Source organism: Silene latifolia, chromosome 9, assembly GCF_048544455.1.
Source record: "Silene latifolia isolate original U9 population chromosome 9, ASM4854445v1, whole genome shotgun sequence".
Lineage (NCBI taxonomy): Eukaryota > Viridiplantae > Streptophyta > Magnoliopsida > Caryophyllales > Caryophyllaceae > Silene > Silene latifolia.
In genome coordinates this window covers 202,225,959-202,252,336 of record NC_133534.1, presented here as the reverse complement: position 1 = coordinate 202,252,336, position 26,378 = coordinate 202,225,959, and the positions used below count along the sequence as shown (strand labels likewise).

The following is a 26,378-nucleotide window of genomic DNA, read 5'->3' as shown; positions in this document are numbered from 1 at the left end:
GGCTAATGAAGCAAGGCAAACTCCAACCCATAGGGCCTACTCCCGAACCCGAAAGAAATTCAAATTCTGGGACGAGAACTCGTACTGTGAATACCATAGGGGTAAGGGGTATGACACAGAAAAATGCTACAAATTGAAAAATGTGCTTCAAGACATGATAGAGGATGGGCGACTACCAATACCGCCGGGAGGTAAGCCCAACAACACTCAGAACCCTCTTGGGATTCTAGTGATCACAAGTGAAGAATCTACCTTAGATTGTTCGCACCTCATTTCTCTAATTGAAGATGAGATCTACGAGATCGAGAATGAAGGGTTCTACTCTACCATTTCCCCTACCATCGCCGACTTCATCGCATGGGCAAGGAGTGTGGATAGGCAAGTTTGGGAATTGGAAAATGTGGTGACAACTTTACATAACCCCAATGCGACACCTAAAGAACATGCGACACTAGTCTTTTCTCAAAATGGCACTATGCAAGAAATAGTCGCCGTGGTTGATAAACTAGTCGACCAAATCACACGACTAGAAGACGAGATCATGAGAATGAGAGAACTAGCTACAATCAATGGAGTATGGGCCGATGATGATGAAGACGAGTATCTCATTGAACACTCCCTAGTTAAGGAAATAGTCCAAAATGGTGAAGACCAAGATGTGGACCACCTAACTCGTTCGGGGCGTCCATATCAAAGCACTACTCAAAACGGTCCAACCAACGTTGTCACACCAAATGATAACGAAGATGACTCCACTGATCATTTGCTCAAGCAATTACAGAAGACAAAGGCTGATCTTTCAGTCTGGCAACTAGTAGCAAGCTCATTCCCACATCGCCAAGCTTTACTGCAAGCTTTGGCCAAACTAAATGTAGCACATAACTCCACACCCGAAGATGTAGTCAACTTGGTCTTCCAAGAATCACCGAAGCTAAGTAATCCTATTACTTTCTCAGACGAAGATTTGCCACCCTTTGGCGCTAGTCACAACTTGGCTCTTTACATCACCGTCATTTGTCTAAAGAAGAATGTGCCAATGACCTTGGTTGATGATGGCTCCGCGGTCAACGTCATACCCCTCAAAACGGCATACAAATTAGGAATGGAAGAGTCGGATTGGACCCCTACCAATAAAGGTGTCCGTGCATATGATGGAACACGACGAAAGGTAGTAGGACTCGTTAACCTAACCATAGCCACATGGCCAATTGAGCGAAAGGTTAACTTCCAAATAGTGGACATTGAAGCTTCCTTCAACATACTTCTAGGAAGACCTTGGATTCACGCTTCCAAAGCGGTAACACCCACCCTTCATCAAAAGATCAAGATCCCACTAAATGGCAAAGTGGTGACGATCACTTCGTCAACCATCAAGGCAATAATCGAAAAGAAGTCGAACAATCAAGTCCTTGCAGATCCAGTATATGAGCTTGGGGGCTTCCAAAGCATAAGTGTCATAGAAAGTGAATTGGCACCCCTATATTACGATCCCTACTCCAACTTGGTGGTCAACCACAAACTCAAATCCCAGGGATACTTCCCTGGAATGCCTTTGAACCCTATCCGAAGAAACACCTTCGCACCCTATAAGGAAGGCAACTAAAAAAGGATACCACTTGGACTAGGGTACAAACCCACTAAAGAGGAAGTTCTCGAGATGCTTGCTCAAGTTCAAAACCGTAAGTACATAGGAGTCCAAATGCGACCCTATCTCCCTACCCTAAATGGATACTTCGTTAAGGAAGGAAGTCTAGAACTCTTTCACGAATTTCCCGAACCTTGGCACTATCTCGAAAGGAAGCTAGCCGGAATCGAGATCTTTCACGATTGCTACTTCATTCCTCCAGAAACGGTTCCTACCGTCAAAGCTCGTCAAGCACCTTGCTTAGACGAACAGGCTGTTAGTCTATTGTTTGGAGAAGATCGATTTGTTAGAGCCGCGCAGGATGAGATCATTACCATGATACTTCAAGACGACCACTTCAACCCTACCGCGTTAATCACAGAAACAAACGTGAATCAGCAGAAAGGATGGAGAAAATCAATCAAGTGGACCAACAATCAAGAAAGACTCTTCAAGCTCACCACTGGAGAAGGATATATGTTCAAAGGAGAACCAGAAGATGGTGAATTCGAGTCGGAGTCAGAGTCGGAGTCTAGAGAAGTCACTAAGGAGTCTCCTCCTGTCGTCATCCCCATTCCCTTTGTTTCTCCTAGCTTAGCCTCAAATAGTAACAGTAGTTCGGGAAATGTCCCAACAATCGTCCCTTTACCGCCACCGACCACGATCGACGGCTTCTTTGTTTCAACTTTTCTCAAACTTTAATATGAATAAATCAGGTTCTGCTTACTCTTTGTGTTATCTTGAGTGCAATTCTGTTTACGATGATACTGAGGATGACCAAGACCCAGACTCAATTGAGATACCTCCCTACGTAGCCAAAGAAATACTACAGGAAGGGGAAGGGGGGCCAGTAATAGAGAACACCGAACCCACAATGTAGGAACCGAACTAGAACCCCAAGAACTTAGGATAGGGACTACCTTGAGCTCTACCGAAAGGGCCGGTTTCATAGACCTCATACACGAGTTCAAATACGTCTTCGCTTGGTCCTACAAAGACATGCCAGGGATCGACAGGGATATCGTCGAACATAGAATCCCAATTAAGCCAGGCTTCAAGCCTGTGAAACAGAAGCTTCGTCGAATGAGAACAGAATGGGCTCTCAAGATTAAAGAAGAAGTCGATAAGCAATTCAAAACCGGGTTCATCAAAGTTTCCGAGTACTCTGACTGGGTAGCTAACATAGTACCTGTACCCAAAAAGGATGGGAGAATCCGTGTTTGTGTTGATTTTAGAGACTTAAACAAAGCAAGTCCTAAAGATGACTTTCCTCTACCACATATCGACATATTGGTGGACAATACCGCAGACCACGCATTACTATCCTTTATGGATGGGTATGCGGGTTATAACCAAATCAAGATGGCCATATGAGACATGCATAAGACCGCCTTTGTAACTCAATGGGGAACCTATTGCTATACGGTCATGCCGTTCGGGTTAATCAACGCCGGAGCTACATATAAACGCACCGCAACCACACTCTTACATGACATGATGCACAAAGAAGTCGAGGTATACGTAGACGACATGATTGTCAAGTCCAAGGATAGAGAAGGGCACATTGCGAACCTTCGCAAATTTTTCTCAAGGCTACGAAAATACAACATGAGGCTCAATCCTCAGAAGTGCGCATTCGGAGTAACATCTGGCAAACTCCTGGGATATGTCGTTAGCCAACGAGGTATAGAAATAGACCCTTCCAAAATCAAGGCTCTGATCGAAATGCCACAACCTCAAACGGAAAAAGAAGTCAGAGGATTCCTGGGGAAAGTGCAGTATATAAGTCGATTCATATCGAAACTCACCATGATTTGTGAACCTATCTTCAAGAAGCTCAAGAAAATGGATCACACCATGTGGGATGATGACTGTCATAAGGTATTTGTTCGAATCAAGGAGATATTAGCTAAACCACCAGTGCTCATGCCACCTCAACGAGATCAACCTCTTGGTTTATATCTCACGGTGACTGAAACAGCCATGGGTGCCATGCTAGCCCAAACCGTAGGAAAGGAAGAAAGAGCTATCTACTACCTTAGTAAGAAGTTCTTGGAGTACGAGTGCAAATACTCACAACTCGAAAAGACATGCCTCGCTCTTGTGTGGGCGACGAAGAAGCTACGCCATTACATGCTTAGCTACTCCGTCAAAATATACTCCAAAATGGATCCAGTCAAATACCTCTTCGAGAAACCCGTCCTCAACGGACGCCTAGCAAGATGGACTTTGATGCTCTCAGAGTTTGACCTCAAATACGTGCCTCTGAAAGTTATAAAAGGGCGCGCCGTTGCCGAATTCTTCGCAGAAAATCCAATCAATGATGCACAAACAATAGATACTTGGTCATTTCTAGACGAGGATATACTCCAAACCGATGTAGACTCCTGGGACCTTTATTTTGATGGAGCATCAAACTTAAGAGGATTTGGAATAGGAGTGTAGCTCATTTCTCCTGAAGGCGAGCATACACCAATCTCTGTCAAACTCGACTTCGAGGTGACAAACAATGCTGCAGAATACGAAGCTTGTCTCATTGGACTACAAGCGGCAGTGAGCTTAGGCATTAAAAACCTCCGAGTACATGGGGATTCATCCCTGATCATCAATCAAGTTACGGGATCTTGGAAAATCCGAAGCTAAAGCTTAGCACCTTATCAAGCCAGAATAGACCAAGTGGCCCAATTCTTTGATCACGTGACCTATCTACACCTACCTCGGGAAGAAAATCAATTTGCGGATGCTCTTGCAAAACTCGCATCTTTGATTAATATGCCAGATGACATGGTGGAAATGCCTTTATGCATCGAACGACGGTCAGAGCCAGCTTACGTCCACCAAATCACCGATGAAGAGGAAATCACACAGGAACCATGGTTCCAAGCAATCCTAAATTTCAAGCTCAACGGTACCTATCCACCAGATATGGACAAAAGGGGACAACGTGCTATACGCCTACTAGCTTCCCAATACGTTCTTATGCAAGGAGAGTTATACAAAAGAACACCTCTTGGTGTAATCCTACGTTGCCTTGATCATTCACAGGCGCGGAAAGTGATGGAAGAAGTTCATGATGGAGAATGCGGTCCTCACATGAGTGGGCCCATGATGGCAAATAAAATCACACGTTTGGGGTACTATTGGACCACAATGGAATTCAATTGCATCAAATATGTAAGACATTGCCACAACTGCCAAATCTTCGGGAATGTACAGCATGTCCCTTCTTCATTGCTCTATACGATGACATCTCCTTGGCCATTTTCTGCCTGGGGAATTGATATAATTGGGAAGATAACCCCAGCCGGAACAGGAGGTCATTTTTTCATCCTAGTGGCAATCGACTTTTTCACCAAATGGGTAGAAGCGGCTTCCTACACTAGTCTCACGGCTAAAAACGTGGCAAAGTTCATACAAAACAACATCATCTATCGATACGGTTGCCCACATGAGATCATTAGCGATAATGGATCACATTTCCAAGCCGAGACTGAGCAATTTCTAGCCAAGTACAAAATTAGGCATCACCACTCTTCGCCATATAGACCACAGACTAATGGCGCGGTAGAGGCAGCAAACAAGAACGTTGTCACAATTCTCAAGAAAATGATTGACAACTATCGAGATTGGCCAAGCAAGATACCCTTTGCTTTGTGGGGATATCGCACATCTGTTAGGACGCCCACTGGGGCCACACCTTTCTATTTGACCTATGGCATGGAGGTTGTACAGCCAGTCGAGTTAGAAATACCATCCTTGCGTATCTTACTCGAAAGTCAAATCCCGGAAGCCGACTGGAAGAGGGATAGATATGAAGAACTCATCCTCTTGGATGAACGTAGGCTACGCGCCTTGCATAATGTCCAAACATATCAAGCACGTATCAAACGAGCTTTCAACAAAAGGGTTAAGCCAAGAAACATCAAGGAAGGAGACTTAGTACTCAAATCGGTTAGAGCTCTTTTACCTGTCGATCCACGGGGAAAATTCAAACCTAATTGGGCCGGACCATTTCTAGTCAAGTCCATACTTCCAGGGGGTGCGGTTAGAATCACAGACCTAGATGGGAATGAATTTTCCAACCCGACAAAACTTGACCAACTAAAGCGGTATTATGCCTAGAATAAGAGAAAAAAACGCGCCTCGCGTAACCTCACGTGTCGCTCTTGCGGCACTAAATAAACGGCCCTTGGCCAAGCTGAAATAAGCTAATGTCACTCTGCTCTTGCATTTTGACAAATTTGTCATCCTCATATCATCAAATAAACTAAATTTGCAACTTAAGAGTAAGTAAAAAGCTCATGCTCATTTTCTAAAGTTCATTACAAGCTCTTGCTTAGAACAATTATTCTTTTACATTTACTCGAACTACGCGCAAGGGTTTGATTTCATTTTCTTAATGAATACGTAGGCAATCCTCCACAGGATACAACCCACTAATTTCAAAATGTAAATAGAAGGACATTTGCATTGCATTTGGAATTCGACAAGAATAATAAATAGAAAATCGCAACGGTTTCATAACCAATTAACCTTTTTTATTTCATCCATTTTCTAATAATAATATGTCACATAATAAAATCATAAAAAAAATAATATAGGTTAGGATTCTAAAAAATCCCACCTTCTTATTACAATAATAATAATAATAAATAATAATAAAGACTTGGGCTATTCCTCCATCTTCCCTTTGCCCTTGTCATTCTTGTCATATTTCTTGTCACGACCTCGAGCCGAGCGCTCTTGCGCCACTTCAGACCTAATCACCAACGGTCTTTCTCGAGGCCTAGCCTTCCCATTCTTGTCAATCACTTTGTCCACGACAGGAGAGGTCTTCGGTTTCTTCGATGGATGAACAACTCGAAACCTGGCTTCCTCCTCTCCCTCAGTCAGATGCTTCTCTTTCTCCTTTTCCACCTCGCGCACCTTGTAGTCAACAGGCTCGCGCTTCCTCAATCTCTCGCGCTCTTCCGGAGTAGTAGCTTTCCTCCATCGCAGGTAGGAATCCGACACCCATAAGGCACTAACAGAAGAGTTCAAGAACCATACATTTCTTTGAGCCCATTTAATGGCCCACTCTCTTCGACTCTCAGTAGTAAGCGCCACGGCAGTCTGCGGGACAATATCAAGCTTCGGGATTGTCTGCTTTAGTCCAACCTGTCTCATCAACCTCTCCGGGAAGATGCATACCATGAATTCCAAGCCAGGCATGTGCACAGATCGGGTAGGATCCAAGGAAGATACTCCAGTGACAGATTTGAGGTGCCACCACAGTACAATCCACCTAATCAAGGGGCCATCATCACTCTTCAATTTATTCTCCCAATAATTGCAGACTCGAGTGAAGTCCACCATGTAAAGCCTGATCCTCATTGCGATCGAACGAGCATGATAAGAAGGAACATGAATTGGGGGCTCGATCAATCGAAGACGCTCCATAAGCCAAACCTACCAAAAGCGGGTATTAGAACAAAAAAAAAAGAAAAAAACGAAAAAAAAAAGTAAAAAAAAAGAAAAACGAAAAAAGAGAGACAAAAAAAAATGTTCTTTTACCTGCAGAATAACGGGACTTCCCAAGTACGGTAGGTCGCGATTGGCTTTCCTATTATCCAAGCCCAAAAGGATCTCTCCTAAGCATAAACAAGCTGGGCTCCTGCGCAGCTCCATTTGCTCAACTAGGCCCAGGAGACGGCGATCACCTCTCAAGTCTTCATCAACATGCCCTTGAAGGACATATACATGCAACAAACAAAATCCGAATGCCCTTCGCCTAGCAACATAAGAAACGGTGGGGTCGGCTCTGTTAATGAATCGGTCAATAAAGTCCAACATTTGCACTCCTTTTGAGGTCACTAAACGGTCCACCTCAAGTCTTGTCAATCCAAGCAAGTCTCTAAATTTGCTCTTATACCCTTGTGAAGTAGAAGTAATGGTAGGCAAGTGTTCTGGGTCCCACCCACCGATCGCAGCAATTTCTTCAGGAAATGGACAAATGTCGCCTCCGGGGAACGCAAAAACATGATAATTCGGGTCCCAGTAATCAAGACAAGCATCTAAGAATGGTTTGACAACCTTGATAAGCTTCAAACTCAACAATGATCCAAGATTATAAGCGCCCATGTCGTGCTTCTCCATGTTGGAAAACTCATTGGTCCACTCTTTTAGGCGAATCTCCAAAGTATTCATGATGAGTGATTATATTGAGAGTTCTATGTAATAAGACGAAGCTGAGACGGAAGAATTGTGTGAATAAAACCTCTATCAACGTCTCTATTTATACTAAACTCCGTTTTCCTAAAATCTGCCAGAACAGACACGCCTGGGAACAGGCGCAGCACCTGCTGCGCCTCTTCAAAGGGACGCAGCTCGTGCCGTGCATTCCGCGTTGGATCTTTCCTAAACTCCTTGGCGAATAATTTTCTATTCCTACGGGTTATTATTTTGGTAAATACGTGCAAATTGCCATATTTCGTGTTTCCTAATCCGCGGGCACGCATTTCAAGGCAATATCAACATTTTCGTCATTTTAACACACTTGCATATTTTCATTTTAGGAAATTTATTTCAAAACTTATATATATTTCTTTTATTTTTGTAATCATTTCATTTCTAACTTATAGGTTTATATTTTTTTAGGGGTAACCCTCCCTACCGTCCAGTCATTTTTGGCAAATTTTTTGCATTTTTGACACTTTCTTTTGCATTTTTTTGCACTTTTGAGTCTTTCGTTTTGCGCTAATTTAGGCCATATGTATATACAAATGTATGTTCTGTGTGATTTCTATGTAAATTTCGGCAGTATGACGGCATAAACCGTCATCTACCAAACCTGTTCGAAGCTAACCTGCAGATACAAGCAACGCAACCCAGCAGCAAAGGCACTTAGGCCATCATATATACAGCCAAAAAAGGGAAATGTACAACAAACTGGGGGCTCGAGCCCCAAGCAAGTCCAAAATGTCCAAAATGTAGGTCCAAAAATGTACAAATGTGCAATACAAACAACAACAAAACAAAACTACTGCCGGTCACCCTCTAGCTCCGCAACTCTTGCCGCGAGAGCAGCAACCTCAGCGTCGCGAACCTCGAGCTCCCTCAACAAGCGAGCCGTCTCCTCCCGAGACTAGGCCAACTCTCGCTCCAGCTCGCGATCCCCCTGCAAACAACAAATTGGCTCGTGTCAAATCATTTCAAGCAATTACAAGAAAAGTTGGAAAATCAAAGTTCAAAAATGAAATAGGCGAAAGGTTCATACCTGACGACCTCGACCGCCGACAAGCGCCTCGACGGCAGTAGCTCGCAGCCGGTTGGCCACCCTCCATAACGCCACAAACCGGGACGGCGCAACCTGCATTTTCAAAAAAGAAGTTCTCAATAATTGAATAAGTTCAAACAAATGTGTTCTTACACAAAAATCATGCAAATTAGAGGCTCACCCTCCGAATCAGATGCTGCCAATCGTCCAGGCCAGCATCCGTCGCAGCTACGTCAAAGTCACGCAGCTCGGAGATCGTCGTCCTCCCGGTCGTGTCAGTATACTCAAGGGTCTCGAGTACTCTGGGGGCTCGATGCCCGCCGCCTCAACCTCCTGCAAAGTCAAATGTTTCTCGTTAATCGATGATCTTTCATCGTATTCTCAAAATCAAGAATAAAGGAGAGTAAGATGCTCATTACAACCGGCCAGTACGCCAACCTCCCGTAGAGGAAAGCCGAGTAGTCCTCACCAGGAAGAAGGAGGGCGTAACCACCAACGCCAGCCAAGTCAGCCTCCCTCTCAGCCTCAGAAGGCTCCCTGAACATCGTCCTAGGAGGATCAATGGGAACCGTCAAGACATCCCGAGTGCACTGACGAGCCAAGCGCTCGCCCAAGTACCACACAGGAGCCATCGACGTCCTCAACAACAGCCGGCTCGAGCTCCTAGGTCGAAGGACCTCAGCCACAAAAGGAGGCGCTCCAGCGTACTCCGCCCAAGGCCTGGGCCCCCACTAGGGATAAGACAAACAAGAAATCATTCTTATGATCGATTGAAGAAATAACAAAGAAGCAAAACGAATACAAGTGAGATGCTCACGCTATCCAGCTGAAGAGCGTTCACGTCCCGCCGGTAGACACCGTGAGAGGAACGCTTGCTCCTCGTCCGACACATCACCCAATCCCTCACAACGGGATATGCCTTCTCCAGCGGCTCCGTTCTCTTGGGCGAGAGGCTCGGAAAGTAGGAGTACACCCACGCCTGTAAAAGCAAGATAGTCAATAATGATCTTTCGTAATTTGATAAGGAAAAGAAATGATTATTAGTCCAAATGAAGGTTCATACCTCCAACAGCAGTCCAGGGCCGACAGCGCCAGGAGAAGTCCCCTTCTCCATCAACTCCGGACGAACCATAGCCCTCATGAAGCGGATGAGGACCGCAAAACCAGCAGTGACCCAGTCCCAATGTCCTAGGGAGCTCAGGTCAGAAAGGAAGGGAAGAAGCTTCGTCGACAGCCTCTCTCCCTTGTCTCCGAGGTAGATCGAAGACAGAAACCACCAAAGCCACAAATGGGCCCTCTGCTAAGCTGTACAGGGAGGAGGAGCCGTCTCTCTCCCGTCAATCACCACCAGCGCCGGGGTCATCCCCGCAAAGTAGTCTCGGACATAGGAACTGGGCACCAAACCGGGCATCAGAATACCTTCGGCGACAAGTTCCAACCGATCAACCTCCTAGCCTCGGCCGAGTCCACCCTCATGGCGGTCTCCGGCCACTCCACGCCTCGCCTCACACGCGGACCGACTGAAATCAAGCCGTAGTCCTCCAAAGTGACTCCCACCTCACCAAAAGGCATGTGAAAAGTGGAAGTCGTGTCCCAGAATCGGTCCAAGAAAGCGTGGACCAGGCTAAGGTTAGCCCGCAGCTTTCTCTTCGCGATATCCCTCCAAGCTTGCACCAAGGCACCGAACGCTCCGCGCTCGATCATGGCGTGCTCCTCCGCCGACAGCCTCTCATAGCACTCCATCGCCGTCGTGTAACCCGAGAATGACCTGATGTTCCCGGCCTCCTATTGTGATTTGAAACAAAAGCTATCTTTAGTTTTGAATGAAAATCGGAAAAGATATGAGCAAGTGAAATGAAGGAAGATGAATGATGAGGGATGAATTCAAGATTACCAAGCTCTTCACCGTCCTGTAGGACAGGTGACCCTCCGCAGCCCAAAGCAAGTGCCTGCTATCCCAGGTCTCAGCCCACGCAGGTGCTCCCCTCAGCTGACGACCGCCTCGCCCAACGTTGACCCGCCTCGGGGCCTCCTCCTCCTCAACAGCCTCCTCCTCGTGGACCTCGTCCCCAGCAGCCATCACCGCGGCGGTGAAAGCCTCCTCCAAAGCCTCCTCGATAGCACGAGAAGGGTCAATAGCAGTGTCTAACTCCATGGGAGCTCTCCCAGAAGTAGAAGCCTCATCACCTGCAACGTTAAAGTAATTTTAGGCCGTGTCACGTGACGACAAGCCTGGATTAGGGGACTTTCGAGCCTTCGGAAGCCCTGAAATCGCTCTTTTCTCGCCATCTTTGGCTATATTCTCACAAACCCGATCACTCATGTGGTAGTTAGGGTCAAATAAAGCCTAAGTTAAAGCCTAGTCATGGGTTCGAGTCGAAATTTCGGCAACATTTCGTTATAACGGCGATTATGCCCTAGAAAAGTGTCCTGAAAAAGCCGTCACAAACCAAAATTCCGAGATGGTAGGAAGTTTACCCATCATCCAAGGATCTCAAATATCAAGTTTCATCGCAAATGGGCAATCCTAAGGCCATTTTCGAAGCAATTTACGGTTTAGCTGTGAAACCGTCTCAATTTCGCTCAAATGCTCAAAACTCAACGAAAATTCGAAACAAATACATGGTTATGATCCTTATACTACCAATTAGCCATTTACATGATCAATTGTACAAGGCAAGATCATTTGGGGGAAAAGCCCCAAATTTTCGACATTTTAGGGTTGAAAACCCTAAATTTTGTCGATCAAATTCATCCATTATTGAATATTAATGCAAGAATGATATACATACCTCGATTAGTCATGATGAATGCAAGCTTTTGGATCAATTTTGGCGGAAATGGTTAATATTTGAGAGAGAAATTGGTAAATTGTATTTCGAACAAATGAATTGAATCCCTCTGTTTATCGCGTTTTTACGCAGAAAAGACACCTTCAGGAATAGACGCAGCAGGCGCCTCTTTGGTGCGCCTCTTCCTCAATGCCATTATATCTTTTTGGTCCGTTTGACGATCATTCTTCGTTCAGATCCGCATTTCTAAGCCAACTGCAGACTATTATATGTTATTTATCGCTTCCAAGACCTTTGCTTGTCACAACGAGCAGGTATCCTTCACAGGTCTTCATTATATTCCCCCAGCGAGAGTAAGCGGACAAACAATCCCTCTCGAGACATGGAGATAAGTTCTTGATTATGTTCCCAGCGAGAGTAAGTGGATCGACAATCCCTCTTGAGACATGGAGATACATTCCTGATAAGATTCCCCACATGAGAGTTCACGACATACAATCGTCCTTCTCATATCCCTCCGAAGTTTGTTTGAAGACGACCCAAGCAGATTTCTCCCAGCAGTTCCCGCCTGTGTCCTGCTACTCACAACATTTCTTGTTTCCCCGCGAAGTGCGATAAAGGTGTCGTTCTCCCGAGGTTCCCAAACCAGTAGAGTTCCTACACTCAAGCTTTAGTTACCCCTTTATTTGAAATTGTATTCGGGCCTCCTTCCCATTGATGCTTTCCTTTAGGGCCCCACACCCTAGCATCAATCCTTATATATCTTTTAGGTCTTATCCTTTAGCTCCCACGCTTACCCTTACCTCCTATGCACCTCCGGAAGCATCTCGAGAAGAAGTCTCAGGTATGGTCTCTTCTTATGGCTGGCGAGCTTCCTTACGTAGTCTAATGGACTTTAAACGACCCTCCCCAATAAGTCGACAGACTCTAAAATGTTCCTGACGACAGGTCCTTGGCTCAGACCCCTTGAGCCGCCTCGCGTCGCCATAAGTCGTCAGGTTGTAATCTTCGATTGACCTGATGGCTATACTTTGATTTTCGCCTTGTCCAAGCCTCAGTCAAAGTGGGGGCTCTGTAGATACCTCATTTCTGCACCTCTCACAAACCACCCGGTGATGATTGGGCCGCATGTTTGGTACGCGGAACGATTTGTAATAGTTCGTAAGTTTATCGTCAAGTGATTGCTCAAACACTGATGTCTACCTCTTAGTTGTCATCTACGCGCCGATACGGTCATTTTGACAGTAATTAGAGTACATTTGGAGTCCGGGCCTAAAACCGTCTTCATTTTCTAATAACCGTTAAATCCCGAGTTAGAATGTTCTGGAATGTTCCGGATATTTCTATTTCATATTTTATAATCTTTCACAATCTTTTATTCTTTGGTAAACAATTTCCCGTAATATTCACACAAAATATTAAGAAAAACCAAATTATCCCGTTATTCCATAACTTAAACACGGAAATCTTTCTTCCGTAGGAGGAAACCACCTGGGAACAGACGCAGCAGGTGCTGCGCCTCTTCCAAGAGACGCAGTGACTGCTGCGCCTCTTCCCAGGTCCTTTTCTGCGTATTTTTCGTATCTTTTACATATCTTTTCGAGATTCACTTCCAAAGTCTCTCCAAAAATCCTATTCCTTCACATGATTAGTATAAATAGAGACCTCCGGTCTCACATATTTCTCACGCGAGTGTCCGCCCTTCTCTTCTCCCTTTGCATTCTAGACCACGTTCTTACTTTTTGGCGTCAATGTGCTTGAACATTCGACCACGTAAGCTCGGATCCTTCTGAGTACCAGCCTCGTTTGCATGACCGACCAATTTGACTAACTCCACAACTAATCAACTTAATCAATCTAATCGTTTTCCTCTTACGAGGGCACTTTCGTTACATTCGAGTCGAGCATCACTAATCGTTAACTTAGTTCATCTCGTTTCGTCAAACATGTAAGTCTGAGGGTGTAAATCTCTCTTTTATTTATTGTTCTTTACTTTTTGTATCATTAATGTAAGGTTTATGTCGAAAACACCTCTTAAAACCGATTTATAAAACCTCGTTTAAAACCCTTTTTACGGATTACCAGAAGATAACCGTCGAGAAAGGACGCAGCAACTGTTGCGCCTCTTCGAAGGAGCGCAGTGCTTGCCGCGCCTCTTCGTGAGGCTGCCACAGTTCCTGCTTCCTTTCTTCTTCCTTCGTCCTCTGTAATTCGTCTTCTTTATTTGTTTTCATTTGTTTTCTTTAATTCTTTGGTATAATAACATGATCATCTCACATGTATATTATTTATCATTCATTAGTATATAATTCGTCATTAATCCCGACTTAAATCCCAAATAACCAATATTTGCAGGTTTTCGTCATTAAAATCAATCCGGGTTGTAGAGATTCAATTATTTCATATCGAGTTTCTGGAATTCGACCTTTGATATATTTTCATCTGTCTATTGTCATATTCATCGCATATTTGTCGTTAATTCGTCATTAATTCATCATGTTTAGCCTATTTAATTCACCTATGTCACTAATCAATCGTTCATTCATGTAAATAATTCATCTTAATTCTGTCTCATCCATGTTTCGTTGCTTTTATGACCCATTCATATGTAATTAATCCATTAAATCACTTCCATCCGAGTAAATATCGTAATCAATCCTTAAATTCATCAATTAATATTAACGATTTGCAGTTTCGGCTTCACAGCCAGAACTCACCCTTGAAACAGACGCAGCAACTGATGTGCCTCTTCCAAAGGGCGATCTGCTCTGCTGCTCTGTCAGTTGATTTCGCCTCAACTTCCGTTCTGCCTTGACCTGATTAATTAGGTTACGTATAATTAACTATTAACCGTATTATCGCCTACTGTTTCTGTTTGTTAATTCCTTTATTCTTTCCTTTACCAAATTATCCGTTTTAAAGGTATTTTCGACATAAATCGCTAAACCCATTGTAATTATTGTAATTTTTCATTATTGTAATTTCCTTTATTGTATTTATCATTGTATTTTGTATCATTTGTATGTTTTCACATGTAATTGAACCTAAATCCCAACTTCGACCCAATTGTTTGTTAAATTCATTGTTCACCGACTTAGTTAATCTTCACATGCTAGGATTAAAACTTGGATGTTGCATTGCATGCATATAATCGACGATATATCAAGTATAGACGATTTCCCTAATCATTAGTAGAGGCCGCTATCGAGGCGGGCGGGATTAGGTGTTCGATCAAAAGAGCTTCCTAATACGTACCCTCACCCCTTACTCCATATCTCTGTGAACATCCGTGTTCATTGGAATCCACGAGAGTCATTCTAGACATAGAATGCTAAGGGTAACGAGTTCTTGGTGTTCATGTCACTACTTTGTGTCTTGACATGACACGAGGTATTCGAACAGTTCCAATTTCCCATAAAAATTGGTGGCGACTCCACAAATGCAAACGCTTGTTTCCCAAGCGCCCCCGTGGCCCCATGTCCACAGTGATTCTTCTTCCGGGACAGCTGGTGGAGCCCGTGGTGGCCGTACTAAAGCTCGTGGTCGATGTGGTGGTCGACGTGGTGAAGGTTGTGTTGCTGAGCCAGATGCTAATGATTGGTTGCGGCAAGTTGATGAGTATGATGAGGTCATCCATGAAGATGGCAATGATGATGATGGAGATGAGCATTACCCTCACTTTACAGCTGGTTTGGGGGAGCTTCTTTTATAGCTGGTACTATCTTTCCTTGTATTTCTTTCATTTGTATTCTTTTTAGGTTATTATTTCTTCCCTTTCCGTTTGTTAGTAGTGTCCTATCTAGGTGGTGGTTGTTGTTGGTTTATTGTGATTGTTGTGTTGTTAGGGTCACAATAAGGACATTGTGACATTTGGGTTTGGAGGAGTATTTATTCATGTTGTGTGTTTATTTCAGTTGTGTGATAAAAAAAAAAAACATAAAAAGTTACAATTTTGTAAAATCCAAAAATATGTTGTTTCTTTTATTAGTTTAGTCTTGGTGAAATGAGTAGCAATGATGCTAATTTGCATTGTTTTTGTATTTGAATCCCAATTTAGTTATCCATGTACATTGTTTTGACCTACTACTTTTGAAAACAAAGCTCATAACTCAAATCTTGACTGTATTGACATGCCTTATACTGATTAGATTTGACAAATTATGTTGGTAAACCACTTAAATTCTGAGGTCTATAGAGCTTCCTAGGCCAGGAACATTAATAAACTTGTCTCATTGGCATTTCAGCTTGAGTGTGGTTCTTCTTGTGGAATGTGTAATATCAAACTGAATAAGTGTGATATTGGTTTCTTGATATTTTTATGCGCACAATGACTAAGTATATGAGGAAAGGCGGCTCTTTCCGTTCAAATAAGACTTACACTGCCTTTTGTTTAGTCCGTTTAAAACTTTGTAGCCGTTTCATATCTTATTTTAATAGCTACAATCCTAGAATTTGCTTACCTTATCGGGACAGTCACAGTTGCTTAAGTATCATGTCTATTTTTGCTACTTTGGTTGGGAATGGGACTTTTAATGTCATGTGGGTAGTAACTTAAAACTTTGTAGCAATTGTGTTAATGTCTTATGATGAAAAAAAAAAGAAGAAAAAAAATATGTGAAGCAAAAGAAAAAAAGAGACCGAAAAAAAGCAAGTGAAAAGAAAAATAAAAGAATTGGAAAAAGAAAAGAAAGAAAAGAAAATGAAAGAAAAGAGATTGCTTCATTTGGTTTTGTTAAGAGATTATAAGGGGGTTTGCTAGAGTCTAATGCATATTTGGAGAGTAATTCATAGCCTCTCATGTGTTAGAGTTTAGATGATTTTTCTAGTTGGGTTACTTCATGCTTATTATCGTTGATTTGGTTTTGGTTTAGCGCTGCGATTACCGTCTTAGCCCTACATATCCATACGTGCTTTGGCATAAACCATTTCTACACCATTCACCCATTAGTCACCCTTATTGTCCTCGATACATGTAATTTTGTCTGTGATTGTGAATGTATATTAGTTGGGGAAATTTTTCTCACATTAGAATGCACACATGTTTCATAAGTTAAGCGAGTGTCTTGTTTCTTTCTATCTTACATATAACTGATATAAGATTCATTTGCACCATCTTTCTCCTCTATTTTCATACTTTCCGACTCAATTCGAGTCGGTTTTATACGTCTTTCCTTGCATTTTATACCCCGATCCCCTAGTCTATGATATTATGTCCCTCTTGCAGGTTTTGAGGCGGGGATGGAAGAATCGGAGCAAAGGAGACGGTTTGATAGACTAAGTGTGGAAGAAGGAGGAAGAAAAGCTAAGTTGAGCTCCCAGCCGGTAGGCCGACAGCCGGTCAGCCGGCTGGCACTCCCCCAACATATACAACAAAGCTGATATGTTCATTTTATATATACTTTTACCCCTCATTTTAGCTCGGTTTCTACTGTTTATCATACTTTAATTAGTATACTTTTGAGCTAATCTTGTGGTCTAGGTGTATTGTTGTGTTTGCTATGTTTTTGTAGGAATCTAAGCATTTGGAGGCTTTTTCCTATCATTTTTTACACCAAGTCTACTTAGCTAAACAAGACCAAGTGTTGGACTAAGCATGGAGTATTGGAGTGGATTTTGCATGAAGAAATTGGTGGATCAACATGTTTAATTCAAATGTTGTAAAAACCAAAGTCAAGCCCGATATAAAAGTCCAACTTGAAGGTGAAGGCATTGGATGCTAAGGAAGCTTTGGATGCTAGGAATGTGAAGCATTAACCGGGTGATTAATCGCATCATTAACCACGAACATTGGATGCCATTTGCAATTAAGAAGAGAATTAAGGGAATTAACCAGGATAACCACGACCCCGATCGGGGTTGGCGGCCCCGATCGGGATTACATGCTCTTTGGATTTTTACGTTTCTTCTTTCTCTCCTATAAATAGGAGAGGTATTCCAAGGCTTTAGGAATCTCTTCTTCACGTCTCATTTTACTCTTCATAGCCTTAAGCAAACATAATTCTCTCAATAGTTTCCATATTAGTTTACAATTTTATTAAGCTTATAGTTGTTAAACATGTGGTTCCAAGTTAGTTCAAGCATTTGATATTCAAGCATTTGGTTATTATTATTTGTTCTTCAATATAAGTTCTCTTTCATTAAGGTATTTCTAATTCTAAGTTTGTAATTTTACATTACCATTCTAGTTATTATATAGTTTATAATTAAGTACTTCATTTATCTTACATTAGCATTATTTCTTTTGCATGTTATATCACCTAATCTACATAAATCATACAACCATGTTTATCATTTCTTATAATTTAGTTTGCAATTTACATTTTAATATGAGTAGCTAAATTTCCTAGTCTAAAGGCTAGGGGAGCCATGTAAAATCAAATATATAACATGTTTAAATAGGTTGATAATAATATTGTTCAATTGTTTCCATCACATGTTTGCATTGTTACGTTTAATCTTTGGTTATCGGCCGTAATCGTAGATTAAGTTTGTTCATTCGTTCTAAAGTCGAGAGGCACGGAATTGAATTAGACTAAGCATGTGTGGTAGGACGACCTAGTCATGGACGAGAGTTTCTCTAGGACCCGGTCTATGGTTGATACTAATGCCGTAAGGTGGGTATCTCTAAGCCTAAACAATTGACAAAATTATTAGTACCGAATTTATCATGATCATATGTTTACCTTTGCATGAGTGACCCGAACCCTTTAGACTCCCTTTTAATTATATTATTTACATCACAATTTTATTAATCATCAATCAAACAAACCAAACCAAAATCGAAGTCGACCTTGATAAAAATCTACCCATAGCAATTCACGACGTAATTCCCGTTTCCTTGTGTTCGACCCCTATTGCTACATTTATTTATGTTTAGGGAATTTATCTTTGCATAAGTACGCGACAAGCCTATCAAATTTTGGCGCCGTTGCCGAGGAAACGGTTTTATTGCATTTTGAATTGTCGATTTTTATCTTGTTTTCTTTTGTCTTAGGGAACACTTGTTCCTTGAGACCGTTACTTATCATTTCTCTAGAAATTGTTGTCTTATGCCCAGGTCCTCACGCAAGGGAGAATTGATTTCACCGGATTCCAATCCCAAGAGAACCTTTAGGAGAAGACGACGTTTTTGGAAGGAAGTGAAAGAGGCCTCTTCTCCCATACAAGCCGAAAGTGCTAGAAAGTCTTACTTAGAGGATCTATAAGCCCTTAAAGAGGAGGAGGTTTCAAGTTCATCATCTCCACCATCACCACCATCTACTACCAAAAAGATGGTGAAACTTTCCGATCACTCAAAGCCCACCGCGGCCATGCTTCCGACCGGTATCTCAACCACTCAAATCACCGCGCCGGAATTCGAGATCAAACCGGCTTTCATTAGCCTTGTGGAGAGGAAGCAATTTGGGGGAAGTCCTTTGGAGGATCCCAATTTGCATGTGCAAAATTTTTGTGACTATTGCTCCATGATCCGTCAAACGGGTGTCACTCAAGCCCAAATAAGGGAAATACTTTTCCTTTTCTCTTTGAAGGACAAGGCCAAGCTTTGGATCAATAGCCTTGACCGCACCGCTATGGGAATCAACAATTGAGAAACTTTGGCTCTAGCCTTCTATCAAAAGTTTTTTCCACCGGAGAAAACTCAAACTTTGAGGAGCCAAATCACCGGATTCCGTCAACAAGCTCTTGAGAGCTTATATGAGGCTTGGGATAGGTACAAAGAGCTTCAAAGACAATGCCCACATCATGGGCTAGATGATGTTGGGAAATGTGTCATCAACAATAGTGCGATCACATGATTTAAATATCATTATTAAATCTCATTTTAAGAATACATGTGGGATGTAATATTTTACAGTCAACTGGTCCACACATATCGGTAATGATTGGCTGACTAGAGTTTGACATTACTGTCGTGCGACGGTGGTGATCAGTTGATCCCCTTAGGTCATACCTATAGGGAAATACTCTTAATTGATTATTTAATTAATCGTATACTGATACGAGTTAATTAAATTGCTTAAAATTGACGGATGATTTTGTGAGTATAATTTACGTATCTTATTGTAAATATGATTAAATAAGACACGGTCTAAGTAATCGAATTATTTTATTACTTGGATGAAATTATTGTTTACAGAAACAATTGAAACGGAATGAATAAATTATTATAAATACAGAATGTTGTAGTTTATAATTTGGAAACCTTTTTGGTACGAGTAATTACGAATTACTAGTCAATTTTGTAAATGACATATTTTATGAGTATGTTGATTTTTAATATGATAAAAATACATTGCATTGTAACATGTCATGTAACATGTTACATGTGACAAATTTGACAAATGACAAAATAAAATGGTTTCTCCATTTTATACTTAAAACCGAAAATATGGGTGGGTTTATAGTTTATATTGCGTTATTTATTTTAAATGGAAACACAATCATGAAACTAGGGAGTAGGCTTTGCATGCTTGGTCTCTGTGAAGAGCAAAAATGAAAGCTATTGGGCAACCTACCCAATGCCATTTTTCGGCCAAGATGAAAGAAAAGAGATGGTTTCCTTTTTCTAAATTAATTCATTCATTCAACATGATAATTTTCTAGTGTGAGAAAATTAATATACTCTCTAAATATTGTGAAATCTAGAGAAATAAAATCACACAAAAACACCCCTCTTGACCGAAATAATCAAGAGCCCAAATACAATTTATTTGTATCAATTTTATTGTAAAACCATTATTATTACTAGATCTAAATAGTATTGGTTTATTAAGATGTATTCCTTGGGTATATGCTTTTGGGAGGGATTCTACTCTTGAATCCTTGTTCTTCCATTTGGAAAGCTCAAGAACAAAAGAAAAGGAGATTTCTTTTGTGCCCATAAAACCGAAAACAACAATGTAAGAACATGATTTCTTCTCTATTTGTTTCATTGTTTGCATGCATAAAATCCGTATTTAATTTTATGACAAATTAATTTAAACATATATGAGTATATTAGTATGTATATGAATCTACATTTCCTTGAATCGGTATCAAGAGCCACGGTTGTTTGCATGCAAATTGGTTAAAAGTTTTTCCGAGTTATAAGAATAACAAATAAAACTTGTAAAATTTGTGTTATTATGATATATCACGAAATTATTACATGCATGTTAATATTTCTGGTCCTAAAGTGTTTTAGGATATTTTGGTTATTTTTCGGATTTTTATTGTTCATAATTTACAATAATGACATTTAAATGTGATTTTATGAGTAAAAATGTCATTTTTGGTCTAAAAATAGCTATACTTCGAATTTTTCATTGATTTTTGGATATGTTGTGACACATATTATTTTGAGATAACCTGTAAATTTTCATAATTTTTGGACTTGTTATGCTCGAAAAATGAATTTTTCATTATTAAATTCGGATTTAAGTGAAAAATAGGTTAATATGAGTTAAATTTCGAATCTGGTCATAGAAAATTAATATGTTATCACATGAAATTTTACAAGATGTGTGTAAAATAATTGGCTATAAAGAAGTCTTTTTGCATGATTTATGGATTTTTGAAGAAAAATAGCATAAATAGTGACATTATTAGTGGAAAATTAATAAAACATAATCTATGACTTAGGAAAAACGTCTAATGTTGCATTTTATTATTTTTTTCAGATCTAAAATTGAAAAGTTAGTGAAAATAATTTTTCCATGTTTTTATGATTATTTTATTAAAAATCGATAAACCGCAACATTGTTTTTCCTAAAAATTTCAAATTTTTAACCTAAAATTTTGAACATTATGAGTGTCATGGAATTTTTCCAGAATGTTCATGAGTTTAAATTTCAAATTTTGAATTTATTTGAAATTTTGTGATTTATTTGAAGTTTAATAGCTTATTTTTGTAATTTTAGTCCATTTATGAACAATTTTATAAGATATGGGTTAATTATGGTCAATTATTAGTGAAGACTATATTTTGAGTCCTAAGAGGTTAGGGTAATTAACTTATGCATAAATATGAGTTTATGTAATTTTTGTGATTATAAAATGTTGAAATCACGCAAATCCGTAAAAACCGAGTAATATACGATATTGGCTAATTAAAGGCGATTTAGCATAAAATTGAGCATGTTCATACATATTATAATGCTGCATTTTCTTTATGATTGTCATAATTTTAATTTATGTAATTTTTGAATTATGTATATTTTTACTTAGTATGGCCTTAGATTTTAATTGGTATTTCCCGATATGTATGGGAATATCGATTCGGTTGTAATTTTTATTGTGATCTCGTATCACCGTTTTGTAATTTAATAGATTTATTTTATTTTAGTTACAAATGTATAATAGGAAATTATGTAATTTATTATGTAATTTTATTCATTCCGGAGTTCCAAAAGACGGATTTCTTCAAGAATGACGATACATAAAGACGGTGTTACCTCGAGATGCGTGCCACAACCGAAGTTCAAGGGACCAATGGAGTTGGTTTCCGAATATGTAATAGTTAAATAGTTTTTCTATTTTAGGAAGGCCATACTAGGATTTATTTACTTTTATGCTTTCATTTTATTTTATGTCACATGCATCGCTAAATCGCCATAACTAAACATGCATTGTCTCATCGAGTTTATCGACCGTGTCAAATATAATTATCGTAGTTCACCGCTTTAGTTCACTTAAAACGTGATAGATAATAATTTGACATGACCTCTCGCTAAAACAATTAATTGAGACATAGCCTTACCAAAGAGTAGAAACCATGAAAACCTATTTCGTGAGGGAGTGCACTCGGCCACACCGGGGTACAAACCTTGTTACGTAGGGGAAGTGGGTGATAAATGTCTATCCACCGAATTCATGTTGATAAGGGTTTCATCGGCCACACCGTGCCCAAGTTAATGTGGGTTTGGATCATGGACACATTTATTCGAAATTTGGATTGAACTCAACAAAAGTTTTCGATAAGGGTTTTATCGGCCACACCGTCCCCGTGTTGAATGTGTTTTGGGCTAAAGATATATGTTAATGTAATATTATCGACCAAGAGTTCTAAAAGTAGAATCGATTAAAGCGTTAATCCACCGAGTTATATTGATAAGGGTTTCATCGGCCACACCGTGCCCAAGTTAATATGAATTTGGGTCTTGGAATCATTTATCATAGTTGGGTAGAGGTCACTATGTAAATGCCTTACTTGTTATTTACAAGTATTAATAAAACGATGAATGTTAAGTTTTCCATTATTCCGTTATAATATTGTTCTATTTCTTTACCACCATTCATATACGATATCATTTCGTTTTTGATTCAAATCTCCATTAAAATTTCGTAACTAAAGACAAATATGAATTTGCTTCTAAAACCTCAAATGAACCGTTGCTAAGGATCTCTTGTAAAGAGTATAGATAAAGTTATTCATTATCAAACAGGTTTTTGATTCTTGACTAACACATCTACTTACAATGGATTGTTTTTTCATATACTTAAATGAATTAAGTACCTTGAAAAGATAATATTGTTTTGGTGATTAGACTTTCTGAATTCGTAATTGACCAAAATAACGCAACCACTTCGATGAAAGTTTTAAGACTAAAACGAACAAATGAAGAGTAATCTTCATGAATTCAATTTTGCTTCTCAAAGCAAAGACTCATTGAAATGAGTGGGAGCATTCTCTTAAACCGTGAAGATGAGGACGAGGTTCAAGAAGTAAAGATTATAATGGAATTGATACTAGGTAATGTTAAAGGTAAAGTTGTTGAGAATGACGATACTAAACTTATCAATCCCGACCGATATAGTTTCCATTGTCTTAAATGTTGGACACGAGAAAGGAAACTACCCCAAATTATTGAAGAATCAACAAGTTAGTTGTGGGACATCTAATGGGACCTTCTTCTTTAAAATGTTATTTGATTAAACATAAAATTTTGCTAGTACTACTTAAATCGAATATTAGAAACCAATGGAGGTTTTCATCATTGTACTTGATACATAGGATGCTTAGAATATGACGACTAGCAACAATAATGTCGAGAGATAGAGTAATTGTGTACTCAATCTAGTTTTTGGATTTAAAGTGGTACTTAATTGTGACTATTAAGTGCATAAACTCTAAATAAGAATATAAAATTGTTAAGAGACAAAAGAGGTTTTTCACTTTTGTGACCCTATTCACCACGATTTGATGAATGGCTAGCCCATTATCAAGGTGATTATATTCTAAACCAAACTAGAATGACATATCATGTAGATGATGTAAGATTCAAATTGGTAACCCAAGATTAAACCTTAAAAGATGGAATAATGAACGCAAAGAGTTATCGAGTACTCTTGAAACCATTAGATTGTTAATGGTATATGCGTATCTTGTATTCAAAGCAAGATATCTCGTGCCTTTTGGTTGAAAAGGAGATCGAGGTTGTAAATCATTGATCCAAAATAGGTTAATCATTTTCTTTACCAATGATTTAAGTTTACGCTAATGTGTTCACTTAATAAGGTAAATAGAGAAATCTTTGAAGAGTTCAAAGAAGCACGATTTAGTCGTGGTAGGATTATCAAAGTGAAGACTTTGATATAAGCCAAATGAAATGTGATATAGCATCACAAGTTAATCTCTCTTATCACGCATCATGGAATAATGTGTGGTTGGACATGAATTCAAACGCTATTCGATATGGTTTGGACTTCAATCAAGTTACTTTGAGTTACTTGGTCCTTTTGGGGATTTTATCATTTTTGTCTAAATTATTTTTCCACTAAAACCAATCATATGAGATATGAAATGGTAAGGGTACCATGTTTGTAAGTTTTCACAAGAAACAAATGCTCATTTTTCCCTTTTCAATTATCACGAGTACGACGGGTTTGCGGCTCGTGAAGTTGTCTTTCTAAAATACAAGTTTATTTCTAGAAGACAGAGTGGGAGAATTTATTCAAGAGCCACAAAGAATGTTATGTCGCAAGAAACTGGTCTTTCTTGGCTACATGAGACGTTTCTTGGCTACATGAGACGTTTTGTGTAAGATGTTGTTTCTTTAAAACCTAGGAGGTTAAATTCGTCAAATTGTTGAAAATGATGGATTCATGCTACTTTTAAGAAAGTAAAGAGCTTATAACTTACAAAGAAATCGTTTGATTCAAATTGATTACTTCTAGAAAGTAATGAACATATGACTTACATAAGAGTGTTTAAGTCACAACTCAATATAAGGCTTAGAGCCATGAAAATACGAAATAAAAAGGCTTGATTAGTTGCAAAGGGTTTTGCACTAATAAAGAGAGATTTCAAGGTTGATTGGTTGCAAAGGGTTTTTACACCAATTGAAATGCTTAAGTCTATTTGGATCTTCTTAGGGATTGTGTTTCATTATTATGAAATACATAGCGAGTGAATCTAAAACCCACTTCTTCAATTAGAAGGAATGTATTCAATACATATCTTGAGTTTTGAAGATTCTTGCAATCCTAAGATAATGTGAAACTTAAAAGAGGGTCTTAAGTACGACATCAATGAGTTGGAATCAACATTTTTGGATCATGTGATAAAACATTTCTCGATAAGTCGAGAAGTTGTGTTTATACATGGAGTTTAGTGAGAGTTACGGAAATTTTAATTAGTCCGATATGTGGATGACATATTGATCATCAAGAATGATTTAAGACTTTTGGAGTATTATAATACATCTTGAATATCCGGATTTATGAAGATAAATCCACATGATATCAACGTCAGTAAGAAGTCTTATGTTGATAAGATTCATGACTAGTTCAATTAAATTGAACATATTTGATTGATTCCATTTGCTTCCGCTGCCGGATCAATTAAATAAGTAATGATGTATAACACTTCATATACTTTGAGTATGATGAACTGTTTTCAAAATCGAATTTAAGTAATCTTTACCTAGTATATAAAGATTACCCTTAAGTGCTTGCAGAAGCATTAAGGAAGTAAAGCAAAGTGTTTATGATGCAATTTTGTGTAAGGGTGTTACACAAGTGACAATTGACAATTGAGATTGCGCATGGTTTCCGACAAAACCATAATCAAAACACATCAAGATGGTTAAGAGACCATTGCGGCTATGTTAATTAAGAAGTAGATTTTCTAGCATCGTTCTAGGCAATAAAGAACAATGAGAGATATTTATAACGGAAATTGAGTACACTTGCAATCATGAGATGTGCAAGGGGATGAGTCCCACACACTGTGAAACCAGTGGGAGCTATTATTAGGCTAAGAGGGCCTATGTCTTGATTGGATCTCGACACGTACTCAGAAAGTTTTGTAATGCAAATGTATACATTACAAAGGAAAACGAGTATGTAGTAAGGTTGAGTAAGGTACAAAAAGTTAATAAAACCTACTAACCAAAGCCTTCTCAAAGGCTAAACATGATGAGTCATGTCATTTCAATTGAATTGAAATGAACAACTACGTACAAGATCAAATTAGATTATAGAACATGAATAGTAATCAGGCATTGACTATTCATATGTGATAATCGTATTTGTCGTTCGAGTTTTACTTTAAAACTCTTTTATTATACTTTGTTACATCCAAACGGGTTGTGGAGACAATTGAACCCCGTTAAAGTGAACACGGATTAGCATTGTATTCGCCCATAGTCACTTGTATGAGGTGACGTCTCGAAGTGACTAGAGTGTGATGCGATTGATGGCAAGTTCAAGTGCCATACAGTCATGT

The 26,378-nt window shown here is 39.7% G+C and overlaps 1 non-coding gene across 1 annotated transcript; it reads right to left on the bottom strand.

The window, feature by feature from the left end:
• Window positions 1–19,314: 19,314 nt before the first annotated feature.
• LOC141603384 (small nucleolar RNA R71) lies at window positions 19,315–19,421 on the bottom strand. The gene has a single exon (XR_012525263.1). It is a non-coding gene; the product is annotated as a small nucleolar RNA R71 (small nucleolar RNA).
• Between the last annotated feature and the right edge of the window lie 6,957 nt (window positions 19,422–26,378).